Source organism: Camelus dromedarius, chromosome 12, assembly GCF_036321535.1.
Source record: "Camelus dromedarius isolate mCamDro1 chromosome 12, mCamDro1.pat, whole genome shotgun sequence".
NCBI lineage: Eukaryota > Metazoa > Chordata > Mammalia > Artiodactyla > Camelidae > Camelus > Camelus dromedarius.
The window spans coordinates 56,611,818-56,638,501 of record NC_087447.1 but is presented as its reverse complement, the minus strand read 5'-3'; the positions used below and the strand labels follow the sequence as shown (position 1 = coordinate 56,638,501).

Sequence of the window (26,684 nt, the reverse complement as noted above, 5' to 3'; positions counted from 1 at the left end):
CAAATCACAGAATGTTCAGTACGTAAATTGCATTGCCAGGATTTGGAGAAATGAATGAGAAAGACAGAAATATTCAGTGAGCTGGTGCGATGCTTGTTTCCTATTGTTTTCATTATGAATGTTTGGCTATACATTTTAAGATACGTTACAAAATATTTTCATTTATGTAATACTGATACGATCTTCACTACCATTACCATGCATTTTTTTAGTTTAAAAAAAAAAGTGATGGATTTTAAAACTTCCCCCATAGAGAAAAACATACCAACCCTGCAGAGCTCTGCAAGTATGTTAAGGTCTTGGCAAGGCTTTGACAAATTAGGGAAATTCTATGTACCATAACCCTAATATATAAAGATATTTTACAAAACAGTAAAAGAAAGGCCGAAGATCACCTGGGAAAAAAGTAACTAAAAAGTATTAACAGAAAATTCATCAAAAAAGAAAAGGCAATAACAAAAAGCAGTTACCTAATTATTAAACAAGGAAAACAATGGTACTAAACAGCTTTTGTCCACCCAGTTGGCAAAACATTTAAGAGGAAGGTTCATAGTCACTGCCATTGAGTGGGCCTGGAAATCAGTGCAGCCATAAAGGAACAATTTGGAAACATGAATTAAAAGCTTTAAAATGGACACCGTTTTTGACTTAGAAATTATACTTAGAGAAATGTACAAGTATACAGTAGGTGTTCATATTGGTATTGTTCATGATAGTAAATACTAGAAAAGACAAGTGTTTAATAATATATTATTGTATGTCTACATAACAGCAAATTATACTGAGTTACATTATAATAGTATTTTAGAAAAGTGTTTAATTTCAAGGATAGAATGTGTAACTAGACTGTATTATTAAATTTCAAAATTAAAAATTAAATACCATTTAAAATGGTATTCAAATATAATCCAATAAACACAAATAAGGCTTTATATATGCTTGATATATATTAACATAGTATACATTCATAGATATTTATATAAGACCTGGAATGATATGCACCAAAATGTGGTAAGTGGTTAACTCTTGTTAAGGATTTTGGGGTAAATTATAGTTACCTCTTTTCAGCTGTATTTATTTCCTAAACCTTCCATAATAAACATGTAATACATTTATAATAAGAAATAAAAATGTAAGTATTTTTCCTAAGCTATCATTCAAGCATGGATTCAGACTCTAGATCCACATTTAAATTTATTTTTCCTATTCTGTTTACTGATTATCCACTTTCCTGAGTCAAGGAATTTCTCATTTTCAGCCTAATTTTTATTGTGAATGGTTTTTAAAGGAAATTTACATTAAAAGTTAAGTGTTTGACAGATGGGTTCTCTAAAACTTCCAGGGTGAAATTTGATAAAGATTTTAATGGCATGCTAAATGGAAAAAAGTGAGGCTTATGGAAGGTTAGCCCAAGTGAGAAAAGAGAAGACATTTCTCTTCTAAACTCCTAATCTTCTGAAACTGGCTAAATAAATTGTGGGATGCAGTGCAAAATGAAAATGTGAGGCCCTTGTTTAAAAGCTAGTAAGAATTAAATTTGGCAACAGCAGGAGCCTTCTTAACCTAGGACCTTGTTAGATTACACGATCTCACACTTAGGAGGCCAACCTCTCCCTGAACCCCACACAGATTTATGTATTGACTGTTATACCCTTTAGTTACCCTGGTTCTATAGATCAAACGTAGTTAGAAGTAACATTAGTGTGAGGTAGAACATTCTGTAGGAGTCAGACATTTACGGGCTCCAGTGTGTCTTCTGATACTTGCTTCATGATCTAGCGTGTCATCTCACTGCCCTTACTTCTGGCCCTAGGGTTGCCAATCATACTCTGAACCTTGTCAGTACCATTAACTGTACCTCCTCTAAAATGTCTATGTCAAACATCGTCTTCTTTGAACACCACCTCCTTATCATTTATTCTAGTACCCTCTCCAAAAATTCTTCAACCCCATTAGGACCTTGAATCATTGATTTCACCATTTGCCTCCTGTTTCCACCCTTCTTTATGTCCTCCCTTGCCTCCTCCCCTAGCATATGTTCCCTGGTCCATCACTCTAATTCTCCTCCTCATATACTCAACATTTTTATTTATTCTTTCTCTCTCTCTCTCTCTCTTTTTTTTTTTTTTTTTTTTTTGGTGTGTGTGTGTATTTATGTGTGTATGTGTTCATCCAGGAAAAATCTTAGCCCTTATTCATCTACCCTACAGCTTCCTACTTACTCCAAGCCAGCACCTGGGCAACTGAACGTGGCTAGTCATCTTACTTTAAATTTATAACTATTGATTTCAAATGAACCCTCAACAGACTCCAGCAATTCTTATAAATGTCTTTAGAAAAATCATTTTCTCATTCTCTGGGGCAACAATTTCACATCTCATTTGCTCTTCTCAAATCCCAAGCACCCCCTCCCTCATCCTCACTCTCAGCTGTTGATCTCTCTTCGTATGTCCTTGGGAAAATCCAAGCAATCAAATGAAAACCACCTTACTTTCCTACCACCAGGTCCACTAGTGTGCTCTCGCTGTTACAGTGAAGGAATTTTCCCTGATTTCTTTCTAAGGCCAGCTTGTCACTTGTGACCTGGGCTCTTGTCCATTTAAGAATTTTGCTCCTGCACTTTTCTCTTCTCGTGCAGTATCAGTTTCTCTCTGGCTTTTTCCTGGATAAATTTAATAGAGACATGATGTAATATCTCTCATCTTTAAAGAAAAAAATGTCCCCTGACCCAGTGTTCTCCTCCCATTATTGCCTCATTATTGTTCTTAACCAAAAATTTAGGAAAATTGTCTGTTTCCATCAACTCCACTTCAGTACCTCATTTTCTTATTTTAACCTATTTCATGTTTTCATCCCCACAGTAGTCCTAAAACCGTCCCTATCAAAGTCACAGCAGGTTCCATCTTGCTAAATACTGGCATCAGTTCTCAGTCCTGACTGACTGCTCAGCAGCATTTCATGCAGCTGTCACTGCCTCCTTCCTCAAAGATGTTAATTTCTTGGCTTCCGGAATAAAACGCTCTTCTGTTTATTTACCATGTCATCATCGGTGCCCTTTCTTAGTCTCCTTGCTGGCTCCTCCTCTAAATGTTGGAAGCTTCCTCAAACCCAGTGCACAGACCTCTTTTTAATTTCTCCTCATTCCCTAGGTGATCTCATCCAGACCCATGGCTTTAAATACCAACTATCAACTGATGATTCCCAAATCTGAAGTCATGACCTCTCTTTTGCATTCCAAATGTGTACAGCAAGCTGTCCAGTTGGCATCTCTCCTGAACATAAGGAAGGTCTTCTAAACTTAGTATATTCCTAACAGAAGGCATGATTTCCCTGCACTCCCTACCCTCAGGGCCAAAGCTGCTTCTACCCTAATATTTGTCATTTTAAGTAATTGGGGCTATCATTTTCCTTATAGTTCAGGCCAAAAAAAAAAAAAAATCTAGGAGTCTTGTGTAATTATTCTTTGTCCCTCAGCAAAGGAAGTCCTACTGGTACCATAAAAATATATTTCAAAATCAGTCACATCTTACCACCTGCTCTGTTGAATCCTGGTCAAAACCAAGATCATCCCATGCCTGAACCATTGTCATAGCTTCTACTTTTGCCCATTCTTCTCCCCAAAGTTGCCAGAGTAATCTTTTTCAAAATAGAAGCCAGATCATACCACTTTTAATCCTAAAACCCTCCAAGGGGTGATAATTACATTCATTATCATCAACTCCAAGGCCTTATACAATCTGACCTCTGCTTCCCTCTCCAACATTATGCCTTAACCATCAACTGCTAGAAAATTTCACTTCAGCCACGTTTAATTCCTTATCATTCCTCAAATGCCAAGCTTTTCCCACCTCTAGGGCTTTATATAGGGTGTTCTATATGCATGGGAAAGTCTCCCCTCAGCTCTTTATATGGCTTGTTCATCTCATCATTTAAATATCTGCTCAAATGTCTCCTCCTCAGAAAAACATCTCTCCTTCGTACCCCACTTAAATTAGTACCAACTTCCGCATCATGCTTTTTCCCATTTCATAGCTTTATTATTTCTTAATTGCACTTAATATCTGAAATTTATAGTACTTACTTATTATTTCCTTTGTTAACATCTTCCTCCCCCTAAATATATACTATATATAAATATATAGTCACCTCTGTATCCAGTTTGCCTAGAACAGTGTCTGGAACGTAGTATGTGCTCAGTGAATAGTTGGTGGGTGGTTGGATTATGCCTGTGCTCAGCCACTGTAAGTACGATGAAGTAGAGACACAGGGCCTGCATTTGAATCCTGGCTGTATCACTTGCTGGTTAAGTCACTTTAAGCTGAAAACTTAACTTCTCTGTGCCTCAGTTTCCACATTTGAGAACGTGGCTGAAGTATTTGTCATCACCTCTTAGGACTGTTGTGATGATTAAATGGGTTAATATGAAGTTTTAGAACAGCGTGCATCATTGTTATTCTTAATATTTCCTTTATGTTAATATGGTCATTCTTACAAGTGTTATTTATCAGGATCATTGAGGAAGCTTCAAACCTAGCTTCCCAGTCTCAATAAACAATTTATATTAATCTAACAAGAATTCTTTCACATCAACTTTCCCTTTTTTTCCCCCCCAGTCACTTGGTTAGTTGTCAGACATCCAATGATGAAGAAGTTATGATGAAGAAGTCTTTGCTGTATGTGTTTACAGCTTATACTTTTTCTATATTTAATCTCTATAACAATTAATTTAGTAATAAACTAATCACATCCCTGTTAGGGATGTTACTGCTAACTTCGTTTAACACATTAGGATGCTCATAATTTAAATGAGTTTAAATTAAACTCAAATTGTCACTTGTCAAAAGTCACAACGTTAGTAAAGAATGAAACTAGGATTCAACCCCACACCCAACAGACACAAAAACCTAAGCTCATTGCCATTAAATTAAACTGCTCTCAAAATTAAGCTCAAGTGTTTTTCCTCCAAGAAACTTTTCTTGACTTCCCTTCCTGGGAAAGGTGCCCTTCATAAATTAACACAAGGGGAGAATTTCTCACACTACATGATAAATAAATGTCTGTTCCACTGATCTGTGAGTTCCTTGATGGAAGGAAGTCTATTATAGTGTTCTTTATATTACTCTGATGATATAAAAAGAAAAGGGAAAGCCACTGGACAATTTGAGGACAAATTGGTGACTCCTCCACTACAGCAGCATTGGTCAAGGCACTGACTACTTGGCACACATGATGAATCCCACAAATGTCTTACATACGTTTATGTGTCGAACACTTACTGAACCAAGGCACTGTCCTTGTTTCACAGCCTGGGAGAGGACACAGAGAATTAAGTAGGCAGAAACCATGAAAAAGAACAGAGTGCTATGACTGACTACCTGGCCCAGAATGGAGTACGTCCCTGAGGCATTACACCTGAACTTGCTTATGAAAGGTGATAGGAAGCTAGCCATGGAGAAAGGAGCAGAAGAATAGGGCCTCAGAAAGTAGCAAGTGCAGATGTTCGGGGGTCTATGGAAAAGTAACATGCTCAAGGAACTGCAAGCAGTTCACAGTGACTGCATCTCAAGTTATGAGGTAGGACCCAGAGTGACCAGGCTGGAGACATGGAGGGGACCAAGAACATAGATGCCTTAGATAACATACGGAGGAATTTTAATTTTGTCTCAAAGGCAATAGAAAGCCTTTGGAGAATTTTAAGCAGAAAAAATGACAATCTTATTTGAGTTTTTAAAAGATCACTTTAGCTGCAATATCAGGTATATATTTCATAGGATTCAGGAGACGAAGCAGGTATGCCATTTAAGACCTATAATTAATGGCTAAAGCCTGCCAATGGTGATGGAGAAGGAAATGATTCAAAATATGTTCAGAATGTTAAAGAAGAATAGATTCTGATGTCTTGTAGGATGGGAAAATGCCAGAGAGAGCAAAGAAGTCCAAGAGGACTAGACAATAATCCAACAAATTCCTTTCATTAGCACACTCTGAGCCTCTCAGCGATGGGCATCTGTGGTATTTCAAGCCTTTCTGACACCCTCAGCTCTTACATCAAGGTAGCTGAGTATAAAGTCCATGCCTCTGAGTGATTTGTCCATTATCCATGTATGAAGTTAATAGGTTATGTATCCCTAATATGATTTATATCCAGAGAAGCTAGTTGACCCAGCATGGATAATAGATTCATCATGCCTTCATAACCCTGGCCAGCATGCATGACTACAATTTAGCAGAGATGTTGAAATGACTATCTGACCATCTGACTACCCCTACCTCCAGCCTCCAGAGAAACAGAACATTTGGAGTGAGTTTCTGACAGCTGCAGAATGCATGGCCATGTGACACTATTTGAATGTTCTATCTGACGAGTCATGGATATTCTTTGGCATTTAAAAAAAAAAAATCAAAGAGCTAAGCCATCTTCCCAAATGTAAATCATTGACTTTTGTTATTTATTATTTAACCCATGGCAAAATAAATAGATTTATAGGGCAGAGAAAAGTGACTGATTTATTGCACCCTGCGAATTCCTGTAGATGAACTGAGTCTGGGTATGAGATGGGTAACATGGGAATTTTTAAAACAGTATTTGTGAACTGCAGGGTAAGAAGTAACCCATGAAAGTTGTCTACTGATGGACTCTCCAGATTCATCCAGGTATTAAATTAATTAGAAACTCACTGGATGTCTGAATCACTTAGGCCAAATTTGTTTATCTCACATTACTGAATTTTCATGAAGATAAAAATCTCTGAATTCTAATGGAATTAAGGGCCTATTGCTTCAAATAATGTAGAAGCATTGGGTTTCTAAATTTCTAATTTTTCCTGGGTCTCTTTAGCTATTTCAAATTAATAGTAACAGGAACAAAAGATAAGAGTCCCTAAGATATTTGATGGGGTTTCAGTTTTTATATAGTCATCTTTAGCACAGTTCTTATTCTATTTTAGTTAAATAATATTTAATGCTAGATAATTTTCTTAAATGAACTCCAAATCTTATGTATTTCCAATTATGCATGCATATTTTAGTGTTTGAAATATGTGCACACATACGTGTATTTAAAGACATAGATACCATCCAAGCATAAGAGTGTATTTAGACATAAAAATATTTACTTAGTCTGTGTGAATTTTGATCAAAGTTTTATTAGCTTTGTGGGAGGTATTACAAGATTTATGGAACAAAAGTAGATTCATATAAGCAATAAAAAGAAGGATAATCTTTGAACTCAGGCCTTATTGTTAATCCAAAATGAGCCACTTTCTGTGTGACCTTGAACATGTTACTTTTACTGTTAAGCCTCGGGTTTCTTCATGATAAATGTGATATGAATATCTATCTTACAGCATTATTGTAAAAAAAAAATAGAAATATGTAAAATGCTTAAAATAGTTTGTGGAACAGAATGGATGCTCAATATTATTAGCTATTATAAATTGTATACATACACACACTTATCTAAGCCAGATTTTTTTGGGAAGTGTCACTGTTGGTATAACTTCAGCTATGATTCTAGGTCTAGGTCAAGTGGCAAATGTATGTTCTCATGTGTGTGTGAGAAAGAGAGAAGCAGAGACTATATTTATAGTAAATGCTAAGCTTCTTACGTTATCTCCAGAATGTACGTGAGACCCATTATCGATGCATTTTTAAGCATGTTGAGTATATAAATGGAGTCTGCCCTGAGTTTGCAGCCGTAGATTCCTCTAGAATTAGCCCAGAATATTTGTCACTCTAGCTTCCCTTCTTTGTTAGCTCACCAGAATTTAGTTCCGGGCTGGACAGGCAGTTAGTGTTTTCCTTTGTTTTCAGTAGCTTCAGGCTAAGATGTTTGCTTCAGAAGCTCTAATGCTTCCTTAAATTATTTTATTCTAGTGATATTCCACTTCCAATCTCTACATATGATATAGTGAGCAGCTATTCTTTTTGTCTGCACATTAAAACTGGTAGGAGGAACGTCCTCCTTTTGGGGGGAACTGCTCCTCTCCTCATTTCAACCACATCATTCTGAGGACAGCTGCCAATCATAGTACCCGTGGTCACACAGTGGACTGGTCTAGAGCTACTCATTGGAATTACCTGGCGAGCCAGTAAAAAAAATAATACAGATACCTGAGCCCTGTCCTGGAACCAGATGAATCAGAACCTTGGGAATGTGGAACACAGGAAGTCTTTATTTTTAAAACTTTTCTTAGGGGTTTGATGTACAGTTTACAGGCTGGCATCTGAGCTGAACCAAGCCAATAAGAGCGCTCCTCGGGATTTGTCACTCTGGAGTTTGGGGGTGGCGAGGTGCTACATTCCAACTGCGTAGGATAGCTGTGCGATATGCAACTGCCATGTGAATTTCCTGCCTCATGGTGGAAGCTCATCTGAGAAAACGAGACTCCTGCAGAGAAAGCCAGAGACGGAAGATAACAGAGAGGGAGGGAAAGAGAGAGAAAGAACAGGCAGCATCCAATTTCTATGTTGTATCTGTCTTGAAGACCCCACCAGACAGCCACTCACTTCCCAATGGCTACAGGAAACCTTCCCTTAGATTTTTCTTTGCCAGACTAGTTCAAATCCGGCATCCATAGCTTGACAACAAGTGGACTTATGCAAATGTATCTTGGTGTTGGATGTTAGCTGTCCCTATGGTGTGAAAGTTGTTGGGTGGGTCATGCGCTAGGCTCATGCTGCCATAGCCTATTCTCAAAATAAATGTCACCTTGCTTAAATTTGCCTTCTCTAAATTCTAATTGTGCCTCTCACCACTGAGGTAAGGTCATAAAGCAAAGCTCTCCCACAGGGAATAGCATTGGCAGGTTGCAGTAAACCTTAATACCCCAAAGCTTACACTTTAAAGTAAGCCATGACTGTGTTACAAGTCCTAGAAATAAAAGAAAAAAAAATTTAAAGTAGCAGGTAAAGAGAATGGCTAGTGATAGGTCTATGAATTTAGGTCTCTACTGTCTAGGAACTTTGATTTGGAAACTAGCAAGCTTTTTACGTGTAGAAAGTGCTTTGCTGTGTTCACCATTGGCCTCAGATGTCAGAAAAAACTTGACTGTTAAAAATATAGTTTACAGACATTTGGGGGGGTCATTAATCTAACTTTTCTTTAGATGTAAGCATCAAAGTCTCCGGACTGAGGAGCGCCTGGTAAACACACCTCAGAGGCCTGATCTAGATGAATCAGCACAAAGTGCATTTTGCTGAAACGCGGCTGCTGACTCCAGCCTTCTTCGTTTTTCTTTATAGCTGCCAGCTGAGTTATTCCCCTTCTTTCACCCTGCACCCCGTCTGTCACCAGAGTATTAACTAGTGCTCTCTCCCAGTTCATTTGTCTGAGCCTTGGTGCCCTCACATCATCTAAACTGGCCAATATATTTTCTCTGGGAACCACTTGTTCTACGATTACCCCTATCTTTTTTCAGCATGGCTCTTGATTATTACAAGCACATCTGATGCTAGCAAAATGGTACTTCTAACACCAGCACCTCTAAACAAAATCTACAATGGAAAGAGTTGCACAGACATGACAAAATTCTATCATCCCCAATGAAGTTTTCCAATCTGAGTAGATCTATTTTTGTGACTTGTATCAACAAGGTGTGGGTGGTTAAGGAAATGTGGGAAGGAGAGCTCTAACTTGGGGTGCCCTGAGACTTCAGGGTCGTGATGGAGGTACTGGATCCAGAGACTACTGGAAAGCAAAGACCCACGGAGCAGTGCAGGACAGAGGCCCAGCCATCCCACCTGAGTCACCGAATACTGCATCTTGAGAACTGGTAAAGGCTGGGGATTCTATTACTTGCAACTGAACAAACTCTGGTTGATACTTTTTTTTTTTTTTTTTTGTAGCTCCACTGTCAGGCTAGCAGCAAATGTACATTCTGTCATTCTTTGTGCTTTCTTCTCAAGCACTTCAACCCCTTCTGGAATCATCCCATAGTTCTATGTCCTTGTACAGTGACAAGACAACTTACACATTGTCTTGTCCTCACAGGTAACTGCTCAGCCCCCATTGTCCCTTTCTGAGTTGTCCCTTCCAGTCTGTCAGTTTCTGCTGCACCTTTCCATCGTAGTGAACATTTGTCAGTAATCCACCCATTTCATTCTTTTCACCCCTTCTTCTTTGCTAACTCTGCCTGGATTTTAGTTCAAATGTCTGCCTCCTTCCACACGACCCATGTGCTTTGATGGACGCTAAGGTGACTGTGAACTCAAGAGGGAGGTTGATTGAGGGAGGTTGGCTATTGATTCAGGCCAGTGAGTGCATTCTTCTCCCCTGGCCTCCATCGGTGGTGGATATGCACCCCAATCCAGAACAATTAGAGTGAATTCTGTGACTCTTGCTTAGAATTCTGAGACAGAAGCCCACCCTCTTGCATAGGCATAAAGTGAGGAAGCCTGTAGCTCAGATAGCAGCTTGGAGCCATTTTATAACCATAAGAGGATTCCAGCTTTAGAATGAAGTACCATTTTAGATGGCAGAGTAGGTAAATGGGGGAAAGAACAGTCTTGGTGACATCTTGAGACTGTGAAGCAAATCATCTCTGAAAGCACTCCCTCTGGATTTGTACTAAACAATCATCTCCTTTAATATGTCAACCAGTTTATGTTGGGGTTTTGTTATTGCAACTCAACAAATCCTAAGTGACATTAATAGGTCATGAGGATCTTTAGGAAACTGTTCAGGGCCCTGTCTTCTTTGGTGTGCCTCAAAATCATTTATCTCTGAAAATGATTCTCTCCTTTCTTATTCCAGTTCAAGGACTCTCTCCCCATCCTTCCTCCCCATTTAGTAGGCTTCATACTTATTCCTTCTGCAAAGGATTCCTCTTTTCCCTTTTACTTCCTAGAAAAAAAAAAAACCTTCATTTCTCCTAAGCACTTAGGCATTTGGAAACATTAGCAGGGAAGTCTTTGCAGGCTGCTTGTGATTTCAAATCCACCTCTCCTTACTGCTCCCTATAATGAATACCTGTTTTAATGAGGAGAAAGGAAAAGGAAAAACATGGGGAGAAGAAAAAAATACTAGGATCTCAAAATAGAGATGCGTAGCAGGAAAAGCAGAAGTTGTTTCAAGTCTTTGAGAAATGATTAAAGCTAGTGGGTTTAAAAGCTTATGTTTTATCGACTTAGCTTGATGAGACTGATGCATTTTTGCACTTTCAAATTATCTATCCTTTGGAGAAAAGGAATGCACATAATATGAAAATATTCATAGACATCCCAGAACTTCCAAGGCGTGTTAGTTTTAAAGTTTAAAAGTGGTCTGTGTAGACTCAGCATAAATTAAACAAGGCACATTTAGCCATTGAATCATTGAATGTCACCTTACGTTTAATGTGGGGTCACCAGCTAGGTTCTGTTGATCCTAAAATTGCTCTTGCCACCCTTACTATTTTTGCCTGAGAAGCTCTTACTCAAAACCCAGCTCATGTGCTACCTCCTCTGAAAAGCTTTGTCAGATTCCCCAGCCAGAGCTGGCTTACCCATCCTTTTCATCACCTCAGGGCTTTCTCACTGTCATCTGTGTTCATATCGTGTCTACCTTTTATATGAATTTTGAGGCCCTTAGAGACTGAAATCCTTTTCAATTGGCATTTTCCATCTGGCAGTTTTGAATCACTAGAAGAACAAAGTATATCACTGGCAGAATCACTAGAAGAATCATTTAGTCTTTTGACAAGACATAAGATAGATGTTAGATTTTCATCCTGATTGTGTGTATACACACACACACACATACACACACACAGATGCACATACATGTATAAATTTTATATACGTTGTATATAATACATTTTACAATATATGTATTTCTTTCATGTATTTGTGTGTATTTAAGTGTCTTTGTAGATGGATGGATGGAGAGATAGACAGACAGACAGGTAGGATCTCCTTTTAAGCTGGAGCCAATGCTCATGCTCTTTCGAATGCTGATGACACAATAAGTGAATCAGTCTGTATCATTTACTGAAATTTTAGCTTCATATGTTACTTTATTGTAGTTATCTCAAATCTTAATGATTAGTCCATTACATAAGAGAGCCTCTCTTTTACAGAGAAGAAACTGTAGGTCAAAGAAGCTAAGGCATTTGTCCATGGTCACAAAACTTGTGTCTGTCCAAACTGGTTGATCTGTCTTCAATCACTATGAGGTACCATCAGTAAGCATGAAAAATATGGAAGTCTTTTTGGACAAAAAGATTTATTCTCTGGCCATAAATGGGTTCATAAATATAAAATGTACTGAAACAGTGCCTGGCCCTACAAGAGTTAGTAGTAGTTATTACTGGTCTAGTTCTCATCCTGTGACAGTCCTTGAACTGTAACAAAAAAGAGTTCGACATCCACTTCCTCCCTGGAGTCTTTCTTCTGCAGCATCACCACTCGCCCATTTCTTCAGTGATTTCCCATACAGTCCCCTTCCTCTGGCCATGCTCTTGGTTATGACTTTCCCTCCTAAAATGTTCTTTACTTCTACAAATACGCATTGACTGTGATGCCTGGAATTCATGCTTTGTTTACTCAACAAGCATTAATTGAGCATCTCTTCTGCAACAGGTGTATTAGAAACTGTGACTAAGTAGTAAATGAGACAGTCATTGCTGTCTGAGAGCTTAGGAGCTGGTAAGGGAGACAGACATGATTTCAGGGAGATGTACCATCATGGAGTGTTGATCAGTCTTGTCCCTTCTTGTTTTATGTAACTGTCTATGACATAAGCCTGGGGAAAAAAAGGAAATAGAAAAATGCTCTTTCATACTCATTTTACCGTGGTAAAATGAAAACCCAGGCCTTTTACATTGGCCACTTATTAAAGCAAATGTTTCTTAGTTCGTGGTATGTTTCTCTCTGTCTACATTCAGTGATAAAATATACAAGTGGCAGAGTATTTTGTAAGGGCTATTTATTACTACTTCCAAATTAAACTTCTGTCAGTGTTACTTAACCACCTTCTCTTCAAGTGTGTTTCTTGAGGGACAGGCTGTCTTCAGACTGGGCTGTTTTGACAGAAATTATGACAGAGGCTTTTCAGCACAGTCTGTCATGTTTGGCAGTGCCTACAAAGGATGCTCTTAGGTGAACAGACCAAATCCTGTGCCAACACTGGAGGATGCAACAGAGATGCAGTACAGTGCTTTGCCTGGACAACCTATGCGTCACTCGGATTCTGTTGTTCTTCTGAATAAGAAGGGGATTTCTTTTTCAAATGTGTGGGAAAATATCTGGACATCTGAAATATGTGATTAAATTTATTTATTGTATTACTTCATGTAATCTTTCTGGCAGAAATTCTCTGAAGTAATTATTATCATACTGTCTTGCAAACTGAAGCATTGAGTGAGAAAGTGACTGTTTTAAGGCTGCACTGCTTGAAAGGGGTAGAGCAGAAATCTGAACTGGAGACTGGTTCTGTTCTAAAATTTCACAAAGAACCTCTTGCTCTATAATCTCAGTGTCTCTCCATCCATTGTCGAGGCGGCTGTGTTGTTTCACAGGGCACGGTGCTCTTCCCCTCGGAAAGCTTGCCATCTGAACTGCGGATGTGAGGATTCTTGCCTCTGGTTTCCAAAGGGATGTTTCTTGACGTGGTGTCTGCATTTGTGCTCAGCAGGGAAGGAAGAGTAATGACAGTAAGTGAAGGGAGCACTGACTGTGAGATCAGTTACCTTTTAAAGCTCAGGGTTGTTGAATTAATAAATTAGTCTTAGAAGGCTGTGTATTATTCTTGGAATCCTGAGAAAGGAAACTGAATATTAACCCATTTCACATCCATAATGCACAATTTATAGCCACATACAGACTCGACCATATGGTGGAAACATTCTTTCATTCTTTCAGGTTATTTTGTGTTGGGTGCCCCACATACAGCAGGGCTTTTAACTGACTTGTCTTGTGTGATCAAAATAATAAAACATCTGTTGATAATAACCTTGAGAACAAATTGGTGTTTCCCAAACTTGTCTGAGCTATAAAATGTTACTGTAATCATGAATACAAGATGTGGAGACAGCATGTGAAGCACACGCACACGCGCACACACACACAATTTGATCGTGTCACATCAGAAAAGTCTGCCCACCAGCATTGCTGAAACCTCATTCACAGAAAACTCAGCTTCACTGTGAATATGTGGGGCTATTTTTTTTAAATGGTAGAAATATGGTTGTGAGTTCTTAAAAAGTCTACAAAAGATTAAATAACCATACTTAGGCAGTTGCATATGAAGCATGTCAAAACTGCATAGTTTCAAAACCTCAGGAGAAAGTTGAGCCTTCTGAACATTTAAAAATCACCAGTGAATTGCCAGGCCCCAAACCACCACAGAATTTCCTGGCTGTCTGGTAAATAGCTATAGCCTGCACAGTTGCAGCCAGAAACCTTCTCTGTGCTGGAAAATCTGCGATTCTCATCACAAGCTCCCCTTGCACGTCCTGGGACCACAGTCTGGCTAGAAAGAGGCCTTGGAACATTTTGTAATGTTTTCATTTCTGTTGTGCCCCCTCCCTCCACTCTGCCATCGGTATGAAGTTCCCTTGGGCAGAGCAGAATTCTTAGTAGAAATTCCAAAAGGAAAATTCAGTGAAACATTTCTACCTTCTGCTTTGGGTGCGTGTAGTGAGTACGGCAGACCTTTCAGCTCCCAGAAGTTCTGAACCCCCTGTTTTATTGGGCCCGAGTGGCAGCGCACTCAATTGTTACGACGAGTGCTATTACCCGCTTCCCTTGCCACGCAGAGCCCTCCAGAGACCTTGCCTTGACCATAAACACAAATTAAGTGTTAGCCAACTGCAGAGTTCCTGACCCAGTGTTTCCCGCCATACACTGGCTGAAAATCTCAGTTCCAGCCAATTGTTTCCTGTTCGTTATTTGGCTTCCTGAGCTCACTGTTAAAATTTTGCTCACTGTCCTTCCCAAGTCTACCAAACCGTATCCTTCACTCCTTTAGAAACTGGCCCACTGAAGGAAGAGAATCGTTTATAATATGCCATTTCCTTTTAACACAGATGCGATGATTATAGTAATGATCGCTTCTAAGTACTTGAGATACACTACAGGGGCCGCCAGTGCTTTATTTGGGCTCTGCAACAAATAACCGTTTAGCTTTTCTAATCTCATCTGGAAGATAGGAAAACTGAAGGTTACAGTAGTTAAGTAACTTGGATGTAAAATCATTGCTATTCTGGGGCCAGAATTCAGTCCCAGGATTGTATCTGTGCAAGTGCTTTTGCTTGCAATAAACCTATGTTATAAGTGTTATTAAAACCCTTATACAGATAAGGAAATTGAGTTAAGGGATTTACTCAAGGTTTGGGGTTTATTTGGAAAAAAAAAAAAAGAACAGAGAAGAACCTTGCACTGTGTATCTATAGAGCATCCCAGTATTATTATCCGTACTAGATGTATTACCCTCCACTATTCTCACCTTGGGATCACCATTTATTTAACCAGAAAGCAACTCTTACTAATCAGCCACTGGGTCAAATCCACCTCTTTCATCTCTCTCACAGCCACCTGTTTTCCCCGGACACACTACCTCGGTCGGGCCGCTGTCATCTCTCACCGGGATCATCGCAGCCTCCTAGCTAGTTGTCATGTCTGAGTTGCAGGTCCCCTTCAGTGAGGTACCCACACCGTAGCCAGTGGGATCTTTCTTAAGACAAAGCATGCCTGGGATGCACTTTACTCACACTGATGTTGAGGTAATCTCCAACCTTCTTGGCTCAGCCCCACCAAGACCTTACATGTTCTACCTCTCACCTAAGCGCCAGTTCTTCCCTTACCGTTCTTCCCTTGCATCTGTACTCCAGCCACGTGGCATGACTTGAAATTTCCCAAACTCAGAGGATTCTTTTTCTCACCTCCTCCTTCCTGTGAATGCTCTTCTCCGTGCCCCACCCCTTATGTCTCACTAACACCTGCTCAAACTTCGTATGTGAGCTGAGGTATTACCTCCTTCCAGAAGCTTCTCTGGCACATCCCTTGATCCTTTAGTGCCTTCCTCCTCTCTTGGGTGTTTGAATGTCCTCTGTCAGGAAGACGTGTGGGCCCTTTTCCAGAACTTATGAGCTGACCTCCCTTGGTAGCTGCTCAAAATAATATTAACAGCCCCAATTTTTTGTCCTGCATAAAGAGTGCATATATTTAATTAAAGAGAAAAAAATAGAGTGACCTAGTTGCCTTCTCTGTCATAATTATGCAGCCATTCATAGGTACAAATTTTCCATCCTACCAGAACCCACCTAGAGGTGGAATCAGATATTAGAGTCTCTGCTGAAATGTTTAGCAACATTCATTCATTCACTCAGTCAGTAAATATTTACTGATCAACTAGCATGTGTTATGTATTGTTTAAATCTTAGGGCATATAGCAGTAAACAAAACAAAAATTCTTAACCCTTGGAGAGTTATATTCTAGTGAAGGAGATATTAAATACACTGAACAAGTAAAAGGAATATTATATTAAATGGCAATAAATGCCATGCAGAAAAAAATAGAGCAGATTTATATTGACCTTAGTTGCCCCAACAGATAAAAGCTATTTAATGTTTCCCCTGAAATGGGAATTGTCATTTAAAATGGTCATTGTTCTTCATCCTTTGACTTACAGCATGGATGGCACACATGCATATATACACACACATACCCTACTCCCCGCCAACAAGGGAGATTCTCTGGAACAAGACTGCATGTGATAGAATTCCATTTTTGGTTTCTATTTGGTGCTGGAAACCAGGCCTATTTCACTGGTAACTGGGTGACTGAGAATTGACTAGGTCGAAAGTTACGGTGTGTGCCCTGATGAGTGTTCAGAGATAAGAAGCTAAGCTTTGAATATGAATGTGCTTCTGAGCCTTGTCAAGGCCTGAAATAAGAAGCTGACCACTGGTACTTGTGCTCAGAGTCCCCACAGTTTCAGAAGCTTTGAGAAGTAGCATTTCTCAACCCATATTAAAATTATCTCTTTTCTGTGGAGTCAAGACTATAATTCAAGAAAGCAAAGTTGAGTTGCAGTGAAGCTGTATATGCTAAATAATTATTTGTTCCTTTCTCTCCAGGAATACTCTTTCTGCCTACTTCCTCAGTTGGATCAGAAACTCTTCCTAGATGCTGCCTTGACATCCAGGCACATACCACACTGTATCATGATTGCCTGTTTCCTAGTCCATCATCCTATTTTCTCTCTCTGCTAAACTGGGCTTCCTTGAGGGCAGTATCACTCATTGCTGAATTCCAAGCATCTAGCAGACTATGGGCCCCTAGTAAGAAATGCATGAAGAAAGGAAAACAGGTCTCTACCAATGTAAGGAGTCCATATTATAGAATCAGAAAATATTAGAGCTGGGGAAGGTTGACAGCTAATTCAAACCTATGATTTGATTTTGATTGATGAGGAAAATGGAGCATCACAGAGGTGAAAGGGCTTACTCGGAGTCAAGACAGGAACCTAATATTAGGATAAAAAGTAAACACCCCATATCATTTCTTCCTCTGGTAGGAAATTTCTGATGATGATATACACTAATGAAACATATTCTTTTTTGAGCAATCAAAAATAAAATGATTAATTTTGTTATAAAGTACTTTCTAAATGAAAGTGAGCTACTTCAGTTTAGCTATGTACATTTTGCAGCACAGTATTTTTCATATGTGGTTTGGCTCCAACTCCAACCCAAAACAGAATGCTGGAAATAAAAAATCCTATAAATATTTAGCAGGTACACCAAACTGGGCATTCTGAGATGATATTTCCACCAGTTTCTTTTTTCCTAGCCGAAGAAATCATGTGGCATCAGTTACATCTCCAGAACTGGAAGCATCAAGAGCGGGAATAGCATACATTTCCTCCTTTATTTGCCTTGGAATGTTCATTCTGCTCCCTTGAAGATATTAGACTTTTGAATATTTGAATTTCTTTTTTATTTTCTTTTTAAACATATTATATATCCTGATTCTTGTGACTTCGTATTATCACTGTTTCAGAGGAGAAAGATTTGAGGTAAAAATATTCCTTCAAACTTCCTGCCTGGTTGTCTATGTCACACCAGGCCAACCCCACTTACCTGTTTAAACTTCTAATTTTTTACAGCTTTTCAATATATTTGGTCAAGGGCAATCATCTTCTGACTTTACTTCTGTTCTGATTGCCTTTGGTCAAGGGCAATCATCTTCTGACTTTACTTCTGTAAATAGAGTTTTCCTTCAAAGATACCCTGGTTGTTTGCTCCTGATAATTTTGATTTGTTTTCCCCATTTCCTGTTTAAGACAGAGACACTTTCATGCCTTGAGAATCCAAGATTTAAAATATGCTAATTCTTGGGCTGCAGTGCTGTTTCATCTCTCTTTTCCTAGCAACTTTCAGCCAGCCTTCAGGTCTTGGTTTAACCATTATTTCCTCAAGGAGGATGTCTCTGACTTTTGAATCTAAATTAGCCAGCCCCTGTTATTATTCACGCCATAGTACTTGTGATTTTATATGAGTTTGCTTATTTCTCTTTTTAACATCTGCCTCTATGTTAAGATATTAAACTCAATGAGAGCAGATACCATCCTTGTTTTGCTCACCAGTGACTGTGTAGCATCTAGCACAGTGCCTTGCACATAGTAGGTTCTCAACAAATTGAAGTATATTAAAAGAAAACTTTTTCTAAATATCGAGTGGTAAAAATTCTTTCTGCCTTTTTTTTTTTTTTTTAGTGTACCATTGTCTTGGAGCTCACTTTTATAAACAAGGCATGTGATCAGGAATTATTTCCAACTGGGAGAGTGAGAAGGATACAGTAGGGAGTCAAGTGATTTTACCATGCTTCCCGTGTTCTTTTCTAAGCACCTGTCCATCACCACCCCATCACATGGCAGAATTCTGCAAGCACAAACCCAAAGCCACTAGATACCCATATTAGATACCCTGAAAACACCATAGTAGATCTGCTCTGCCCACATCAGTAATTCAGTGCAAAACTCAACGGTTTTCAAACACTTAGAATAGGCTGTGCCTATGCTAAGATCTTTGATAACCACCTCCATTTAGCTAAAAGCCTTGATCAAATTCAAGCCAGGAAAGAAGCAATCCATATCCTGCTGTTGATATATATAAGCATCTAGAATACAGAAAGCATTTGAAAGCTCTCTGTGGGACATCATAATTAAATAAGTAATCCCAATATATGTCAGAAGAATTATCTTCTGTCTCCTTTTTGTTTCTTCATCCTTGACCCCTCAGCCTTAATTCTTCTCTCTGCCTTTGCATGTAGGGTCATGCCTGAGCCACCTTTCCATCCGCATCCGTGACTGCGCCACCTCACAGCTGCTGCACTGCATGCAGATACGGTTCATCATTATAATCCTAGCGCTCTAGTGCTTAACTGACAGTAAACACTTGACAAATAATAGGTGAATGAATGAGATGCTATTGAGTCTAAGAGAAGAGGGTACCAAAACCTCAGTGCAGAGAGTAAGCAGGTGAGAAAATAGACCCCATTTATGTATTTATGTATGTGTGCATGTGTATGTATCTGTGTGCAAACACACGCACACACACATACACACACAACTCTGCTCAAAGGGCTCACATCTACTTTGGAGGATTTTAAGGCATATTTATCCTTAGAACATTGAAACTTTGTTACAGGCTTTAATAACCTAAGCTGGTTCATCTCCCTCTTCCTTCACCTCTCTCTTCCCTGCTTTGGGCAGCTGGTCCTGCATTCATCAGTATACCCATGTTTCCTAAGTTACCTCCTGCTCTCTGCCTCAGAACCTCAACCTCTTCCTCTTTCAAAACCAGTTTTACTACTTACCTTCTCCATGATGCCTCTCCAGCCTGTATCAGAGGACATGCTGAGGCTCTGGCTGTCATAATTAGGGACACGCGTTGTACCACATATACTTGCCCATCTTACAAAGTCCATGTAAATGTAGGGTTTTCTGATTTCAACATCTAGATTACACTCACTGCACCTTGGTGTTTTCCAGTATATGTATGTCTTCTGAATGATGACCTCCCGTTTGTTTTTCTGTTCTCTGTGTGATTTTGTTTCTCAGAGCAGGTGGTTCCACTTGAAATCTGAGATGCTTCTCTAAAAGTAATTTGAAGAGGGGAATCAATTGGGCCCATTTACTTCTAAGTTTACAGGTATAAATTTCATGCATTTTATCCTCTAGTTGGCTTTTCAGTCCATTTTGAAGAGTGGTTTATTTCTGCTGTTATGACCATTTAGGTCACAGGCTGGATACAAATGGGCCACTAAAGAAGCAGTGATACATGATTATTTTACCCTAGCAGTTGCTTAGGAGTGATCATTCTTGTAGATATATATTGCTGCTTTTCTGCTTGTACATATTTAATAAGTTCTTGTAGAGTAGAGATTGCCCTGTATAGCAATGATGCCTTGTATTTCTTCATATCCTTGTCAGTGCCTAAAATAAATCTCTGCCTAGTGTAGGTGTTGGTGAAGGTGTGATTTTTCTCTTGTTTCCAGGGGGATTAGCAAGTATTTAACTTGTCTTCCTATGTAGAACAAAATGTTGCAATGGTATTTTTTTTATTTTTCAGTTTTATTAGGTAGAATTGTTACAATTTGACTGCACATGTACAATATATCACATGTAAATACATATACACAATGTACTGCACATTTTTAAATTTACGTATATGTACTGTTCATTGTTTCTAAGAATGTTTAGAGCTTTAGCTTTTTAAACTTACATAGTTATCAAAGGAATAAGGCCAACCACAAAATAAGAATTAATTCAGAAAGATACATGCACCTGGCTATTAACAGCAACATTCTTTATAATTGCCAAGATATGGAAACATCCTAAGTGCACATCAATAGATGAATGGATAAAGAAGATGCAGCATATATATGTAATGGAATACAACTCACCCATAAGAAGGAAGGGTATTTTGCCATTTGTGGTCCAACATTCACTTTTTTTTTTCGCTTCAAAAATCAGAATTTTATAACTGGCATAAACATTTCTGCAGTGGTATTTTTAACACGTCACAGGTTGATTCATTTTGAAACAGCATATTCAAATTTGTCTAACCTGTGTATAGAAAATAGTTTCAGATTCGTACTCCCCCTTCTTGAGATTGTGGCAAGTCAATCTAGGCCTTCTACTTTATGTCTCATGGAATATATTTATTATGTGCTATCCCAAGAATATATATAATTTTTCATAATTGGTAAAGCTAGGGAATAGCTGTATAAGGTAGAACTTTTGTAAAATTACTAAGTACTTAATATAGTCCTAAATCTGTGTTAGTACTTTTTTTATTATTAGTGAAAGTATCAAATACTTAACATAGTACTAAATACTATATTACTATATGTTAGTATTATGAAAGTTCTAAGCTTGAGAATAAAGAAAGAGTAGGTTTCTGGAAATATAGTCACTGGTTAGTTTTTTGTTTTGTTTTGTTGAGATATAAATCACAGGTAACTTACTTTAAAGAGATTTCTTTGGAGGGCTGAGGGGAGGAGCAGGCTGAATGTCTAAAACTCACGTGTAAGACTTCATGATCACAACGTAGAGGTCTTTTTCACTATAAGCCTCATGGTTGAGGTTAGGATTTTCCTTCAGTTTTTCCTCCAGCAAAATGTGAAAAGACTACAAATATTTTCAGGGTAAATGAACTTACGAGTGTGTGTTTTACCTTCTAAGGAACAACAGCTGTAAACTTTTTGCCCTCCCACTGGCCATGGCTGTTCGGAATCAAGACGGCATGCTGGCTCCCAATAAACACTCTTTCTTAGCAATATATTATTTGACAGTGGAATTGTGTGCAGCATTAAAATTTGAGACTTACTGGCATATGTAGTTTAGGTGTTAAAATTTGGAGGACATTTGGACAGGTTTACTACATAATTAAAATTGGAATCGTCATGGAAAATTCAGATGACAGGCTGAAGTTTTTCACAAATGCCCTCCCGGGCATGAGACCTTCCTGCTACCAACCTCTTAAAGCCAAAGGACCTTCGGGAAATCCCTTAACTTTGGGGGCCTGTATCTCCTAGTCTGTAACTATATAGAGGTTCAGTGAGATAACCTCTTAGTCCTTCCCAGATTTAAAAGTGTCCTTCTAAGCCTGAAGGACTGAATGTATTTTATTACATCTAAATACTTTCTCTTTAGTCATTCTGGGAAAAAAAAAATCTGTAAATGAAAACCTGTGCAGGTCCCTGAAACACTTCTCCCCTGACCCAGTTGGGGTAATATTTCACTTCATTTTCATCTGCCAGAGATTGAATGACTTTGCTTGGGTTCAGGGTCATTAAGCTAAAATAAAAAGACTACTTTAAAGAACACTAATTGACAGCTTAGAAGTCTCTGGCAGAAAATGCCCCCCAAAAGGAGAATTATTTTATAAATTGTCTGTTGAACTCTGAATTGAGAAGCACTTTTAAAATCCACATGTTTGTTCAACTTAAACTGCTGCTGCTTGTGTTTTTTCCCGTTAGGGGTCCTGGTTTACCAGGTGCACGGCCTCAGTTGTTTACATCAGTCAAGTGGGTATCGCCCCCTAGATTGATCCAATTAGCCAAAGATTAAAATTTCTTACTCAGGGTGCAATGGAGGAGGGAGATTTTTGAATATATTTATATAAATATAATCCAATGCAGGATGACAAAATTAAGAAGGAATCTAATAGAGAAGGAAAAAAAGAAAAGGAGGTGTCTGGTCATGTGTGTATTATTCACTTCTTTAGCAGGAAGAAGTGTTCTTCATATAAGTAAGCTCTTTAATGATAAAGAGCTGTTTTGAAATTTGTAAGTGATAGTAAATGTACAGATGATTGGTAAAATACAGAATTGTATGAGAAATTGATAGTGTAGAAGTGTTTAATCATTAAAATACAGTTTAGTTATCAAGAGAAATAATCCAGTAAAGTGTATATTGATAGTATTTATAAGCAGACCTAAGATATAACTAACTACACAGATTCCTACATGTGTTAGTAACACAAGGCCATCTTTGATCCGGGTCTCAGCTACTGGTCTAATATGATTTTATACCCTCCTCCTACCTATCCAGCTCCCTACTCCACCAAATGACTATAGTTCACACGTATTTATTAAAGTGCTTACTGTGTGCTGTACAATTTTCTGTCCTGGGCATATAACAGTAAATTCGTAAACTCTCACTCCAAGGAATAAACATTCTAAAGGGAGAATGCCTGCAGTAAACAAGCAAAGAAATGTTTTACAGATGTTAGAAGGTGTCAAGGGTTATTTCGGCTTGAACTGTGTCCCCCCCAAAAAAGATGATGAAGTCCTAACCTTCAGTGCCTGTGAATGTGACCTCACTTGAAAACAGGGTCTTTGTAGATGGTCATGTTAAAATGAGGGCATTAGAGTGGGCCCTACTCCAGTATGACTGATGTCCTTATAAAAAGTGGGAATTTAGACACACACACACGCACACACGCCACACACACACCCCACATGAAGATGAAGGCAGAGATTGGGGTGGTGCACCTAAAAGCCAAAGAATATCAGAGATTTCCAGCAAACCACCAGAAGCTAGAAGAAAAGCATAGAATAGATTTTCCCTCACAGCCCTCAGAAGGAATCAACCTTGCCAGCACCTTGATCTCAAACTTGATATCAATCAAGTCAGTATTGCCCCCTAAATGCCTTATTGATCCAATTAGCCAAAGACTAAAATTTATTACCACATGGTGCAATGAAAGGGAAAAAATTTTGAATATATTAGAGTCAACTCCAATGCAGGCTGACAAAATTAAGAAGGAATCTGATAGAAGGGAGAAACAAATGAACAGTTAGATGTATCTAGCCATATGTCTGTTATCCACATCTCTAGCTCGGAGAATTGTTTTTGTGTAAGTAAGCCCCTAAATGGTAATTAGTTGTTTTGAAATCTAGTCTCCAGAACTGTGAGATAATAAATTTCTGTTAAGCCACTCAATTTCGGGTGATTTGTTATGGCAGCCCTAACAAACTAATACAAGTGTTAAGGGAAAAAATTAAGTAGGGAAGAGCAGTAAGGAGTGTCAGGAGTTGAAATTTTAAGTGATGTGGTCAGGCCTCACTGAAAAGATGGCATTGGAACTTGGACTTGAAGATGAAGGAGCAAACCCTGCAAATAATCAGAGGGAATAGCAATTACAAAATGACTGAGAGTCAAGTGAGGCGAGCAAGTTCTAATAAGAGTGATCAGACGCAGTGAGCAAGGTGGGAAGTGGGAAGAAATAGTATGAGAGACCGATTAGGTTACATTGTCTTAGGCAAGTCATGGCTTCGCAAATGCTCGGGTCACAGGACTGCTGTATAGCCTTAGAACTATTGAGGACACTAAAGAGCTTTTGCTTGTGTGGCTTGTATCTGTTGACATTTACTGACTACAAAACTAGCAAATTTTAAAACTATTCATTAGTTCATTTAAAATTAATGATAAACCTATTTTGTTAACATGATATCACTTTTATGAAAAAGAAAACTGTATTTTCTAAAGCAGAATTAGTGAGAAGACTAAACACTCTAAGATGTGTGATCTTGGGCAAGATACTTAACTTTTCTGAATCTCAGTTTCCTCATCTGTCACTAGCGCATAAGACTGTTGGGAGGAATAAATACGATAATGCAGATCAAATGCTAAGGGTGGTACACAGTACATATGACTGCCCTGTGGGCAATGGCTACTAGTTTGTGGCTTTTATGATTGTTATTTATAATTAAATGTAACATCAGTGTCAACAGCGAGGACACTAGACCATACTATGTGCAGGCCACTGTCCTGTGTTTTGGGGAGGAAAAGACAAAGGTAACAGCCCCTGCTTTCCAGGTGCCCATGATCTAATTCGAAAGGAGGGATATGTAAAATAGTATTTTATATTAATTCTCTGTACCATTTTTAGTGTCTGTCTAAATTGTATCATATGTATGTATGTATTCTGCATTTTCTTTAAGACAATACAAGATGATGTATGTCAGTTTCAAAATAACTGGCAGATAAAGAATTCTTGGTGTTCAGAAAACGGAATTGCTCCACAGGATTAGGGAGTTACAGGAGGGCTTTGCAGTGGATGTGGAGTTTTGCTCTATTGTACAAATAGGATAAATAACCAGAGAGAACAAAAAAGGCATTCCAGGCCCAGAAATGAGTAAAATCATCAAGACTGGTCAGTCGTAGTACGTTCAAGTAAGAGTAAATAAAACAATTATTGGAAGGACCAAAAGATCACCTAGAGCTTTAGCAGAAGCAGGATTGGAAAGGCTGGTACTTCAGAGCTAAGTTTGAGTGGGAACCGTATGCTCACTAGGGAATATTGGAATCTGTATTAGAATTCCGTACCTGCTGAGTTCAATCCTCTACTTAAACAGCTGGCTTCATCACTTGAGGTTCCTCCACTAGCCGTCAGTGTAGTGATGTGAGACCCTACTGGGAGTCCTGCAGCCTAGTTTCAAATTCCAGTGCAACCACTCATTCATTCTCTCTATGCCACAGTTTTACCATCTCTAAAATAGGGAGAATCATACTGCTACATAGAGTTATTACAAAGAGCAAATGAAATCATGTGGGTAAAATTCTCAACACTGAACTGTTCTAACAGGGGCATGGTGCAGCCCTGTTGAGACCCAGGGAAAAATATGAGAATCTTCAGGAATTTCCAGCTCATCCCTTTTCCATTACATACTGCTATTTCCCACTTCCTGAGAGCTATTTAGCACTGTCCACCTACTTTTAATCATCCATGAACTAAACAGATGTTTACTGTGGCCTCTGTTTGTGCCACATATTGCTAGGTATTCAGAATGGTCTGTTACTGTTCCTTCAATAACTAAATACAAGGCTACATGCCCTATTATTGTCCGATCCACAATATGCACATTTTGACTTTGTTCCATTTCCTTCTAGAGCTTCTCTCCCATCTTAATCACCACAATTAAATCTAGACCAAGAATGAGACGATGATTTGTTGAACTGATCCCACTGCTCTCATGAATCAGACAAAACGAGAAGAGTTGTGGGTTTTATGGAAGAAACTATGTCAGGATTAAAGGAGTAATAGACAAACGCAGGCTGTAATACATCTTAGTGGGAAAGTGACATTTCCTAAACAAAATTTCCAAGCCCTGCCTAAAAATGCTATTGCCACTTAAATCAGCACTATCAATGCCAAACTAGAAATATGCATTAAAAACACCTATGCATATGCATTAGGGCACTTGTTCTAGAAAAGAACAGGAAACAAAAATAAAAGTGGTTTATCTTCTGAAAAGAGAAAGCTTGTAAAGAAAGAGGCTTTATTCTACTGCAAATAGCACAAATGAGTTACTACAAAAGCAAAATTACTCGATTAGCTAATAAAGGCCACAGGAGTCATAAAAATATACACAATTCTATTTAGAGACTGCAGTTAAATTCTATAATTAATATGAGGTCATTAAATGTTTATATCTGCCTAAATCCTTTAGATGAAGATTCTAATCTGTTTTAAGTTTGGCGTAAATATGCTGTTAGATTTAAGTAACTATTGAAGATGATTCTAAAAACAGAATTTTTTTAAAAGCATAGATTAAAAAATATACTTACAGTGCTGTAAAAATGAGAAAGCTCTGTGTGTGCAAAGGTTAGAATTAAAATAAGAGTAAATAGGAATGATTCAAGATTTATAAAAATAAGCCATCAGTTTTATCTCTTCCAAACATGATA

At 38.5% G+C, this 26,684-nt stretch overlaps 1 protein-coding gene across 20 annotated transcripts in view; it reads left to right on the top strand.

Moving 5' to 3' along the window:
- The window catches only part of DLG2 (discs large MAGUK scaffold protein 2), a 1,729,700-nt gene that overhangs the window by 1,134,003 nt on the left and 569,013 nt on the right, over positions 1–26,684 (top strand). The window lies entirely within an intron of this gene.